The sequence below is a fragment of the Schistocerca gregaria genome, chromosome 1 (assembly GCF_023897955.1).
Source record: "Schistocerca gregaria isolate iqSchGreg1 chromosome 1, iqSchGreg1.2, whole genome shotgun sequence".
Lineage (NCBI taxonomy): Eukaryota > Metazoa > Arthropoda > Insecta > Orthoptera > Acrididae > Schistocerca > Schistocerca gregaria.
In genome coordinates, this window is record NC_064920.1 from 1,050,873,751 (window position 1) to 1,050,886,703 (window position 12,953).

The 12,953-nt window shown below is 44.5% G+C and overlaps 1 protein-coding gene and 1 pseudogene across 1 annotated transcript in view; one reads left to right on the forward strand and one right to left on the reverse strand.

Annotated features, from left to right (window-relative positions):
• Nucleotides 1–12,953, forward strand: part of LOC126280958 (GTP-binding protein Rhes-like) — a 438,962-nt gene that overhangs the window by 103,514 nt on the left and 322,495 nt on the right. The gene's annotated exons all lie outside the window — the stretch shown is intronic.
• LOC126289764 (5S ribosomal RNA) lies at nt 7,745–7,862 on the reverse strand (annotated as a pseudogene).

Sequence of the window (12,953 nt, forward strand, 5' to 3'; positions counted from 1 at the left end):
ATTATTTCTCCCGGAGGAGTTTAAAGTATCACGCAAAATACCGACAAACACTGTTGATATGACTATTAATTACTCACGTTTCGTCGAAGTACAGTAGGAAATAAAGAATTACCGCTGTTTTTTATTACGAAAAAGCGGTTAGTGAGAATGATACAGACACTTTTCCTTGCTATCGCCTGAATTAGGAGGGTTATTGCTTGTTTGGTTTAATTAATTAATAGAATATGAAGCAATTGGTATAAAGAATGCTTTTTCCAAACTTTCTATATAATAAAGTCTGCCATCAAGACATAGCTTTTGTTCAATTACTTTTTTATGACTGAACGTTTCTAAAACTGAAGACACTCGTCCGTGCTCTGCACTGCAGTCAAGCTCTGGCAATGTCGTTCTCTGTTCATTGGCTGACTGTGTTTTGTGACGTCAGATGCGCAGAACGAACCTAAACTCGGCCGCCGTCGTAAATGACACGCACATCAGAAATTTAAAATCAGTGCTCCACATAAATTGTATAACGGCTTGCTCATAGCATTTAGTATCTTCTGCGGAACAGTCCTCATTTCATAGAAGGTGTGCTGCCTTATGCAACTGATAATATGTTTGGCATGATTCTGGTGGTGGTGGTTAGTCCCGTCGACAACGAGGTCATTAGAGACGGAGCGCAAGCTCGTGTTAGGGAAGGATTGGGAAGGAAATCGGCCATGCCCTTTCAAAGGAACCATTACAGCATTTGTCTGAAACGATTTAGGGAAGTCACGGAAAACCTAAGTCAGGATGGCTGGAGACAGGATTGAACCGTCGTCCTCCCGAATGCGAGTCCAATGTGCTATCCACTGCGCCAACTCGCTCGGTGCGCATGATTCTATTGTACCCCAGTACAGCCGGACAAGTTATTAGTAGGTCAACGGACTTCCTATCATTGCAGGACTAATAATGGTAAGATTCCATAATAGCGGATTCCAGTAGAAGATGCAATTCTCGTTTGCACATACACACCCGGTTATGAGTTAACAGGTGTAGAAACGCAGTTTGTCTGCTGAGTTGCGCGAGCTTGGCCTACCTTCGTGACGTACGCGGCGCAGCCTGTGTTTCTCGTACGCCTCGGTCTCGTGGTAGAGGAACAGAACACATACTGCATCTCGAGACTTTGCTCTGGGTGTCACAGACTCCTGGTGTAAGCTGCGATACTGAGACAAGAATCATTTAGTGCACAAATAGCTGAGTGCTCATAGGCTCCAGACTATCTTCGTTTAGGGCATAAGGCACGCACTTTAAACACGTCCATGGTGGCAAGTGAGGCTGTTGCTATACCATGCCCATCTGGCTCCACTTCACAACGCTAGTTGGCTGTGTTTTGGTTTGCAACTCATAACACATTCATCTGGCTGCATCTGGCTCTGTTGCAACTCATTTCAGCTCTAGCGTATTTTGTGTTGGAAACGATCGATACACTACAGAAGGAGCAAAATACACCACTCATCCTTTTATACTGGTGGGCCCACCTCTCATGATATCTAGCGATAGTTCGGTATTACATACCTTTCGATCAGATAGTGTATTTGATGTAAGTAATGGTATGTCTATCAAAGTTTACTAGCAGTAACAACAACAGCGCTCTTTCTTGAACTGTCGATTTCACTTCTGATTTCAGTACTATGTTGCATTATTAGGTTCCTGCCAGTTGATAAGAATGTCGGTTGAAAACCGGCTGTGGCCTTAAAAATATTGCAACACGACCATTGTAGGTGATGTTCTGTGTGGTACCCTTCTATTTTGACATTACGGCTGCTGCATATAAAATAAAAAAGAAATATGATATACTGCACATAAAATCCCTTCTGAGGCCTGCGATCTTTTTTATGTCAATAATTGGCAACAAATTCTGTACAATCACAATAAAGCCATGAAGTGTTCAACTGACTCTTTTATTAGAACATGTTACGCGTTACGAGATTACACCGATCTTCAGACACCACAATCTTCAACTCCTTCCTAACCAACCAGGCGTGCAGCCTTGACAACTCAAACTGCTTCAAGACTGCTTGTGCCGCAGTTATAGTCATATCTTATTGGACACATTGTTTGAGTTCTCAAGGCTGTATGCCTGGTTGGTTAGGAAGGAGTTGAAGGTTGTCATGTCTGAAGATGGGTGTAATCCCGAAACGCGTAACATGTTCTAATAAAAGAGTCAATTGAACATCTCATGACTTTATTGCGATTGTACAGCATTGGTTGCCAATTATTAAAAAAGAAATATTCAGAAATAACAATGTCTATTGTTATCTGAAGGTTATTCAAGCAATGGAATGTGTACTGAAGGAAAATGGCTGTAAAGGTAACCATGAATACTTTTATTATTTACTAAATCCTTTGTAATCAGTTATGTAATAATGCACAGTTTATGAAGTTTGGGGTACTAACGTCTATATTTGTTTTACAATAGCAAAACAGTAGTCCGTGAATGAAAATTCTGGATTGGTACTTTGGACCCATTTGTCGTACTCCATATTATGATAACATACCTGGAACACTATGTTACAACCTTTACCAGTTTTATAAAGCCTGCTCCAGCACACTTCCGCTGCTTTTTTTTCTTACATCAAATCCCTTATTAGCCTTGGTGAAGGATCTAGTAGCTTTAAGTTTGATCTGTGTTTGTTAAATTAAGCTTCGTTTTTGAAATTAGGTGCCTCCAAAATTTCCTTCTTTTCCTGTAGTCACCAAAGAAGTGCAGCTACAGGCAGCATATTATGATGATATCCGATTTTCATTGCAAAAATATTTTAAATGACGACATTTTCGCCATGGACTGCACTATTTATTACAACTTCCACAAATGCACTTTTGTCGTCTAAGGGATTTTAAAGTGGTTGAGGTGTTGAACATATTGTAGCTATCAACATCAGTAAAATAAATATAAAGTGTGTAAGATACTGCAGATCATGTCATCATTCGCCATGTACGACATCGATATGTAACTAATACAAATAAATCTCATGAAACTGTGTTTTGTGGATTCTACATGTGCCAGTAGCGTAAAAAGCTATAATGCTTACACTGACAGGATTACTCATGTACACCGATGCAATTCCCAGTGAAGCTTCTTACATTCTATCTCTGTAAAAAGAACATTATCGAAGACAAATTCACCCAGAGAATCGACAGTCGAAAGCTGCCAGTACTTCTGAAATTACACAACTCTGTACGAAATTATGAACACAGTTTATGCCCTGAAATACATCCACAGAAAATGATCCACTGATAACCCTATTTGATTTTTAGTAGCAAAAGGAGATGGAAAATCTTACTTCTTCTTTGCTGGGCCCACAGCTTGCGTAAGGTCATAGCATGACATCGTATTTATACTTTTACAAAATTAGCTGCAAATGTTTATTCCTTGTTGTTTTTACATAGGTTCACGACAAGCTAGTTTCGGCATTTGTGCCATTTTCAAGTGTTTGTCTAGATGGAGTGACGCTCGTTATACGTCCTGGAACAATTGGTTCAAATGCCTCTGAGCACTATGCGACTTAACTTCTGAGGCCATCAGTCGCCTAGAACTAATTAAACCTAACTAACCTAAGTGACATCACACACATCCATGCCCGAGGCAGGATTCGAACCTGCGACCGGAGTGACCGCGGAACGTTCTGCCGCTTAAAAAAGAAGAAACATAACATTTCTATAGAAGATAAATACATGATCTATATTAAAAACACTGTAAAAAAGTTGCGTTCCAAGATGTTTTATGCTCGTCACTCTATCTAGATGAACACTTGAAAATGGCACAAATTCCGAAACAAGTATGTCGTGAACCTATGTAAAAACGACAAGAAATAGACAATTGACAGCTAATTTTGTAAAATTATAAAGAAGATGTCATATTATGGTAAAGCTTACTTGAAGTACAACGAAAGGAGGGCGGAGGGAGGGGATGTTATAGTAGTAACACTATTGAATACTGAACATTTGCTTGAACTGCAAACTACGTACTATAAAACTTAAAAGCACAATGAATCACACCATATAGGTCCGATTTGCGCAAGGACAAATGTTTTCGTTGTCTTTTACTTAGGCTGTGTAACAAACTGGAAACATTGAACCTTCATGATGAACGAAATGATAGCTGAATGGTCAGAGCGACGGAGTGTCGTGCCACGGGGCCCGGGTTCGATTTCCGGATGGGTTGGAGATTTTCTCCGCTCGGGGACTGGGTGTTGTGTTATCCTAGTCATCAACATCTCATCCCCATCAAGTCGCTGAAATGACGTAAATCAAAAGACTTGCTCCAGGCGACCGGCCTACACTACGGAAGGCTCTAGCCACACGACATTTATAACAAAATGATTTACATTTGCGTTGCCTAAGAGGCAATATATCTCGGAGAACTGCATACTAATTGGCGCACAATCATGATCTAACAATTGAATAAACGATATGTTTCTCAAAAAATCCAATTTAATGATACGAGGGTAATCCCAAAAGAAAGGACTCCTATATTTTTATAATGACATAGACCTGTTTATTTCTACAATGGTTTACGTCAGTTTACAGCTAGAACATTTAGCTATTTTTCGAAGTAATCGCCATTTCTGTCGATGCATTTTTGTAGACGCTGTGGCAGTTTTTGTATGCCCATGTCATACCAGCTCGCCGCCATGCTGTTCAGAATGTTTTGAACCTATTCTTTCACCTCGTCGTCGGAGCTGAACCGCTTTCCGGTCAAATGTTCTTTTAACCTAGGGAACAGGTGATAGTCACTGGGCGCCAAGCCAGGACTATAGGATGGGTGGGTGATTATGTTCCACTGAAACTGTTGCAGGAGAGCAACGCTTTGCCGAGCGATATGTGGGCGAGCGTTGTCATGGAGAATGTGTACGCCCTTGCTCAACATTCCTCTTCTCCTGTTCTGAATTGCCCGTTTGAGTTTTTTCAGAGTCTCACAGTACCTGTCAAAGTTAATTGTGGTCCCAGTGGGCATAAAGTCGACCAACAATACCTCTTTCCGATCCCAAAAAACGGTTGTCATAACTTTACCGGCAGACTGTGTTTGTTTGAATTTCCGCGGCTTTGGCGAAGAAGGATGCCACCACTTGCTTGGTCCTTAAAGTTGTCCTATAAGGCTGCAAGGAGGTGAAGAAATGCGCGGGAAGCATCAGCTCGTTGCCGCATGTGGTCCTCAGTGAGCATGCGTGGCACCCATCTTGCGCACGCCTTCCTTTAGTTCAATGTTTCCGTTAAAATACTGCGAGCGGTGCTCAGGGAAACCTCAGGAGCCAACGTGCAGACATCATCCAGGGTGATACGCCGATCACCACCCATGCTTTGCTCAATCTTCTACACTGTCTCCTCAGAGATTGACGGTCTCCCGCTCCTTTGTTCGTCGTGAAATTCGGTCCGACCAGCTGCAAACTCTGCAAACTCTCTACACCACTTTTGACAGCCATGCACGACTCACCATACACGTCAGTCAATTGGCGATGGATTTCAATCTGCGCAGTGCCCTTTGCGTTCAAAAACCGAATAACTGCGCGCAGTTCACACTTGGCGGTAACACCCAACGGGAGCTCCATTCTCAACGGCTGTCAAGCCCAAGACTGAGCGCCTCAGCGTGTTTATACACAGCGCTTGAAGCACTGTTCATAACAGTGTGACCAACTGCAAGACAAACAGAGTTCTGTACTTATAAAAAAAATAGGAGACCTTACTTTTGGGATTACCCTCGTACGAACATGGAGGCAAATGTACTTAGTGTGTCGGTACTTCAGGCAAAAGGTGTCACAAGTCAAAATGTATGACAAACCTCATGTAATTTATCAGCATATTCGATACAGAGTTCAGCTATGGAACAGACTTCTATTTGGAACATTTAACATTCTTTGCGAACTACGTGTCTCAGAATCATAAGATAAATAATGTTATGAGTCGCTTGAAAACGTGATCGAAAGTGAGAGAAGCTCCTCGTAAGTCTCTTGAATTTAGAGACGACTACCATAAAGGCTGATTCCGATCGCCACGTCCTCACAAGCCGTTACAAATGATAACGAAGACCCTGCAATCTGGGTGTGAAGTTCATATGTTAGGACAACGCAGAAAGGACACGATTTTCCCTAAGGTGAATGTTATCACTAAAGTCAATTATATGAATGCAACCGAAACGTACGCTGCTTGATGCCGTCTCATCTTGATAGAAAAGGTTGCTGTTTCAAAGCGACCATATGAAACACAAATCAAATGTATGAAATTGTGCTTGCTACTATGCGCTGACCACGCCGAAGAATGAGAAGAGAGAGTGCCTTTCTGTTTCAAATCGTGGTAGAACTGAAACGATATCTGCCACCTAGCGTTCTGCTTGGCTGGCTTCAGTTAAAGCATTTGGCTCGATGTAAGGTAAACGTCCACTGTTTTGTCAAAGGAGAGCCATTCTCGTGGCTTAATATGAAGATAGTAACTGTTCTCGAAAGAACAGATACCACTGATGACCGTACAGATTCTGTAGAATATGTGATAATTAACTGAAACCCTCAGCTGCTGACGTATGCTGTTGATGTACCTCGATGGGGACAGCTGCAAATGTGTGCCCCGACCGGGACTCGAACCCGGGATCTCCTGCTTAAATGGCAGACGCTCAGTCTAACTTAGCCACCGAGGACACACATGAAAAGCGCGATTGCAGGGACTTATCCCTAGCACGCTTGCCGTGAGGCTCACATTCCCAACCGTCCACAATCTACTTACATAATGTTCCTAATAGATACTTGCCCATCCACTCATTAATTGGACCAACTAAGGTGACGATTTCCGTAAGATTTCGGGCAACCTGAGCACATTCGCACAGACGAAGGTCAATGACCGGATACGTTTAACTGTATATGAAGATAGTAACTGTTCTCGAAAGAAAAGATACCGTTGATGACCGCGCAGCTTCTCTAGAATAAATGATAATTAACTGAAACCCTCGGCTGCCGACAGGTGTTGTTGATATACCTCGATGGCTAGGAACATTATGTATGTGGATTGTGGACATTTGGGAATGTAGGTTTCACAGGAAACGTGCTAGGGGTAAGTCCCTGCAGTCGCGCTATTCATCTGTGTCCTCGGTGGCTCAGATGGATAGAGCGTCTGGCGAGTAAGCAGGAGATCCCGGTTGGGGCACATATTTTCAGCTGCCCCCATCGCGGTGTATCAACAAGACCTGCCGGCAGCTGAGGATTTCAATTAATTATCATTACAAGTGACTTAACGCAGAGCTGCGATGTACGAAAGATGCTCGTTGCCATACAACCGTACTTTCAACCTTACTCGTCACAAATATACTCCAAGAAAAAAGAGAAAAAGAACACTAATATACTCCAAGAAGAAGAAGAAAAAGAATAGAAAAGTACGACGAGCCTCGAAGGACTTACACAAATGGCTCGCAAATCGATAGTCATACAGGTACCGACGGAAAATGCAAAATTCTGTGCTTTGGCTGCCGAGGGATGAATGTGCGACGCTCTAGTCCAGTTTCACCGGACAGATGGCAAGGATACGAGGGCATAAAAAGCACTTCGTCTTCAGGCCACAAGTGGCCGATCGGGACCATCCGACCGCCGTGTCATCCTCAGCTGAGCATGCGGGTAGGAGGGGCGTGCGGTCGGGACACGGCTCTCCCGGTCGTTATGATGCTAGTCTTTGACCGGAGCCGCTACTGTTCGGTCGAGTAACTCCTCAGTTGGCATCACGAGGCCGAGGACACCCCGAAAAATGGCAACAGCGCATGGCGGCCCAGATGGTCACGCATCCAAGTGCCGGCCACGCCCGACAGCGCTTAACTTCGGTGAACTGACGGGAACCGGTGTATCCACTGCGGCAAGGCCGTTGCCCGATACCAGGGCATAACGTCTTTGCGAATTAATTCAGTGTACTCAGTTGGACAGTAACAGTTCCTAGCAGACAGGTGCGTGAACAATATACGCAGATCTCAGTATTTGGAAAATGACGTGTAGTTGGGCTCAAAGAAGCCAGGTGGGCTAACAGGAGAGTCGTTCGACCTTTGACTAGAAGCAATGCCACTATTCAACGATGTTAGCAAGAATGGTTGACCCATGGCTGAACACACCGTCAAGAAGGAGGTGGTCAACCAAGAGATACGACAGAATGTGAGGGCTGAGGAATCGTCAGAGAGGCACTCAGAGCCCTGGTTCATCATTATCGTCCATCCAACGTGCAACTGGTGCTTAGTGAGCACAAAGACCATTAATATAATGCTCGCAGAAAAGGGGGCTTAGCTCTCAACGCTCCTTGTGCCAACTACATTGATCTCTGTACACCTAAACACCCGTCGTTTGCGGCTGTGTCGGGCACATTCGGGCTGGTATATCACTGACTTGATGAGAATTGTCTGCAGCGACGAATACCGCTTCGAATCGAGCCTCAATGACCAATGAAGGTGTATGGAGACGCCCCAGACAGCATTGGGCTACGAACCAGAATGCCGCTAGCTGTGCGGTTCGACAGCCTTGAGGGATGGTCTCGGGTGCCACTTATTTCATAGCAGAACCGCTTTGGTTGCCATCCGCGGCGCCCTTGCAGTACGTCGTCGATATTCCACCTCCAGTTTTGTTGCCCTTCATGGCAAACCATACTCATCTTACACTTCAGCAAGATAATGCCTGCCCCCATAGGGCGAATGTTTCTACAGGTTTTCTTCGTGCTTGCCAAATCCTGCCTTTGCCAACAATCTCTCCGGATCTCTCCCGAACTGAGAACTCCTGGAGCATTATGGGCAGGCCCCTCCAACCAGCCTGGGATTCCGACGCCCTAAAGCGACGATTGGAGAAAAAATTCTAGCGATATCCCTCAGGAGAACACCTAACAAGATCTGTCATTCAGTGCAATGCCTTAAAGGCTTGCTTGAGGGCCAGAGGTGGGCCAACGCGTTACTGATGTGTCAATTTGTGAAGCTCTTTCTCTTGAATAAATCACCCAACTTTTCTGAAATTTTAAACAAGTGTTTGTACATGTACATCACATCAACTGAATTCCGCCCCATTTGGATAACTTCTTCGAGGTGCTTCGCTTTTTTTCTTAAAGCATATGCGGGAACCAGTTTCAACCTATTTACATCACTTCAAAGTTCGCCCCCGGTGACTGAGAGGTCAGCGTGACAGAATGTCAGTCCTAAGGGCCCGGGTTCGATTCACAGCTGAGTTGGAGATTTTTCTTTGCTCAGGGACTGGCTGTTGTATTTTCCTAATCATAATCATTTCATCGACACGCAAGTCGCCGAACTGGCGTCAAATCTAAAGACTTGCACCCGGCGGACGGTCTACCCCACGGGAGGCCCTACTCACACGACATTTACATTTTTATCGATCCAAAATATATTCTTAAGGTGTGTGAAAACTGCCAACTTGCACAGTTGTTGGGGTACGCACTAAACCGTAGATCCACCGACAACTCACTGGGTACGAAAGTTCAGAATATGGAGCACGCCACGTGGCTACAAAACCTTCCTTAATGTAGCACTTGGGGTTTAAAGGAAACTCCGGGTGAAGAGAAGTTTAACTTTCTGTGGGAATTTAATAAATTTTTAGTGTTTCTACTAACTCTTAACTTAGAGTAAGGTGTTTATTCAACAAATTACAATAATCGTGCCAACCAATTTTTGTAAACTTTTCTGGAAGGGCTGTGTTTGGCTTTTTAAACAGACTGTTTTCTTGTACCTGTTACATTTCACTGAGACGTTGGTGTCTTAATTATACAGATGACCCAAAACATAATTACATCTGCCTAATAGCTCGCTTGTCCGTCTTTGAAACGAAATACATCACTGATTCTGCGTATCAGGGATTTTGTTTGTTGGTAGGTTTGTCGAGGTATGTGGCATAAGATATATACACACACGTCATGTAATTAGCGTAACAGGCCGCTGATTGGCTTAAGCGGTGATGGCGCTCAGTAGCGACCCAGAGGGGTTACATAGTACTTACGTGAGGCGAATTTGCCCCCGAGAGATCAAGGCTCCTCAAATTGCTGTAACGCGGTTATGGCTCTTAGACACGGTTAGATGTACTGCTGAAAGAGACACTGCATTCGGGTAAGACATCTACATTTACATATCTGCATACATCTACCTATACACTCCGCTAACCACCAAGCGGTGTGTGGCGGAGGGCACAATTCACGCCAAGGTCATATTTCCCCCGTCTGTCCCACTCGCGGATCGCGCGAGGGAAAAACGACTGTCTAGCGCCTCAGTACAAGCTCTATTTTCCCTTATCTTTGAATGGTGATCATTGCGCGATTTGAAAGTTGGTGTTAATAACATATGCTCTACATCCTCGGCGAAGATCGGACTTCGAAATTTAGTGAGCAGCCCCTTCCGCTTACCGCGCTGTCTATCTGCAAGTGTGTCCCACTTCAAACAGTCTATGAGATTTGTAACTCTCTCGCGATGGCCAAATGTACCAGTCACGAATCTTGCCGCTCTTCTTTGGACCTTGTCAATCTCTTAAATCAGACCCAACTGGTATACAGATGAACAATGCTTCTAAGACTGCATCGCTTCAGGATACAAGCATGAAGGGATGCAAGTGGTTTGCAGCTGTCAGCGTGTCCTCGATTACATCTACATACATACTCCGCTAGTCACCCTATGGTGCGTGAAAGAGGGTATCCTGTACCGCTACTAGTCACTCGCAAGTAAGTTAAAGGAAGAACGACTGCATATATGCCTCCGCAATCTCTATAAGCTTATCCTCAAGATTCTTACGTGAATCAGCAGGTAAATCGTTCTGCGATCAGCATCACAGGTACCATGCAAGCGCAGCAGAATGTCTCCCACAGCATAGTACTGCTACCACCAGAGATAACCATTGACTTTTTGGAGCAAACATGTGATTCACCAGAAGCGCCGACACGTTTCCACTAATCGACGGTCAAATACCGATGGTCCCGTACCCTCTGCAATCGCAATCCACAATGTAGTTGGGTCAACATGTGAACGCTTAGGTATAGTCTGCTGCGGAGCTCCGTGTCCAACAATGTACGATGAACAGTGTGCTCCGAAAGACTTGGCGTGCACCAGTATTGTCATTTTTCGGCAGAGATGCTACACATCACCGTTTATCCTACTTTACAGAATAGATAAGCCTCCAAACTCAGAGTTCTGTGAAGAGTCGTGGTCGTCCAGTGATTTAGCACCTAGTGCTCGTTTCACTGTCCTACCTCTGTTCGTAGGTGCTCACGACATAGCACTTTAACATTCAATCAGCTTCGCCGTTTTCGAGACACTCGTTCTGCGTAATAGTAATCTGTCCTTTGTCAAAGTAGCCTATCTCAGTGGATTTGCCCATTTGCAGCCTGTATCTTTGCTAGGGTCATTACCCCGTTCTTGCGCGCTTATTTACATATTTTTCAACAATGTTTCAACTGGCTGTAAGCATTAAGTGACTTCTTCAGTCACCTAGACTTAGAACTACTTAAAGCTAAATAACCAAAGCACATCGCACACATCCATGTCCGAAGCAGGATTCGAACCTGGGACTGTAGGAGCAGCGCGGTTCCGGACTGAAGCGCCTAGAACCGCTCGGACACAGTGGCTGGCTACATTTTTTTTGTTACCGAGTCAAGTGTCCGCAACGCAATCAGATGGCATCCAACGTCGCGGTGGGCAATGGTCATAATGTTTAGGCTGTTCAGTGTACAGTAACAGACAGTGGCAAACAGTATCATCAAAATCGAAAATCGTTGTTCAAGCAAGAACACGAAAAGTGTACTGTTAGAATTTCATCGAGGTAATTCTTTGGCTCACTGGAATGTTGCACTGGTCAAAATATACTTTTGCCACATTACAATAAAGTGACAAAAGTCACAGCATTCTTCCTCATATCGTCTTGGGCCTCCTTTTAGCAGGCGTAGTGCAGCAATTCGACGGGGCATTGACTCCCCTGCAGAAATATTGAGCAATGTCCTATAGCAGTCCATATTTGTGAAAGTGTTGCCGGTGCAGGATTATGCGCACGAACTGACCTCTTGATTATGTCCCATTCTCGAACTGTAGAGAATGTAATACGGTGACATGGCCCCATTGTCATGCACAATTCCATCGTTGTCCGGGAACAGGAAGTCCATGATTGGCTACAAGTAGCCGCACACAACCATATCCAGTCAATGATCGGTTCAGTTGGACCAGAAGACAGTCCATTCCGTGTAAACACAGTTCACACAATTATGGAATCACCAACAGCTTGCACAGTGCCTTGTTGACAACTTACGTTCCAGTCGCTACAGTCTGGAACCGCGCGACTGCTACGGTCGCAGGTTCGAATCCTGCCTCGGGCATGGATGTGTGTGATGTACTTAGATTAGTTAGGTTTAAGTATTTCTAAGTTCTAGGGGACTGATGACCTTAGAAGTTAAGTCCCATAGTGTTCAGTGCCATTTGAACCTATTTATGAACAACTTATGTCTACGGCTTAGTCGGGTCAGTGCCACACTCGAATCCTACCATCAGCTCCTACCGACGGAAATCGGGGCTTATATGCCCAGGTCACTGTTGTCTAGGGTCCAGGCGATATGGTTAGGAGACCATGTCAGTCACTGCATTCGATGTCGTGGTGTTAGCAAAGTCACTCGCTTCGATCGTACCATAGCCAATTAACGCCCGATTTCGCCACAATGTCCTAACGCACACGTTCGGCGCATATCCCACATTTTTCTGCGATTATTTCACGCAATGTTGTTTGTCTGTAGCACTGTCAAGTCTACGCAAAAGCCGCTGCTCTCAGTCGTTTACTGAAGGCCGTCGCCCACAGTGTTGCCTGTAGTGCAAGGTAATTGGTAAAATGATATTCTCGATGGACTCTGGACATTGTGGATCTCGGAACACTGAATTCGCTAACGATTTCGGAAATGGAATGTTCCATACGTATAGCTCCAACTCCGCCTTCAAAGTCTGTTAGTATCCGTCG